The sequence below is a fragment of the Montipora foliosa genome, chromosome 13, assembly GCF_036669935.1.
Source record: "Montipora foliosa isolate CH-2021 chromosome 13, ASM3666993v2, whole genome shotgun sequence".
Taxonomy (NCBI): Eukaryota; Metazoa; Cnidaria; class Anthozoa; order Scleractinia; family Acroporidae; genus Montipora; species Montipora foliosa.
Genome location: NC_090881.1, coordinates 7,945,636 through 7,946,216, shown reverse-complemented (window position 1 = coordinate 7,946,216; position 581 = coordinate 7,945,636).

Sequence of the window (581 nt, the reverse complement as noted above, 5' to 3'; positions counted from 1 at the left end):
ATTGTATTCAGTAAGGAAAAACACTTTGCCCTCCAGGCAAAACACTTCTCAAGTATCCCAACGCAAGAAAACATACAATGTCAAAGTAGTGGACGTACCCCTCTAGGGCGTTCGCACGATGACAACATAATATATCCCTCTAGGATACAAAAAACAAACATACACACGATAAATCGCCCCTCTTGGGCTACTCCTGGATGCCTCTCTAAGGCATAACACGATTAACTTGAAATTTCTAACAATGAATAAGAACTTCACACAGATACGCAATCTCTAGCCCGAATGGAATCAAAACACAAGGAACTAGAAAGCTTTTACAAGATAACTCAGAATCTAATCTAGGGGTGATTCTAAAGTCAAGACGAAGAGCTAACGAAACGAATGACAATCAATGGCTTGCTACCAAAAATTGAATTCTTAGCTTTTCCTCTAATAAATAAAGTAGGCAAACTAGGCAGGATAACCCAGTCATGGATAAATGAACTCCAATGGAAACCATCCGAATACAGGATAGGCCAAAAGTGGGCTGACCTCCAAAGGGGAACGATCAGAGTTCCTTGAGCACTGCAAATCTCCATGTG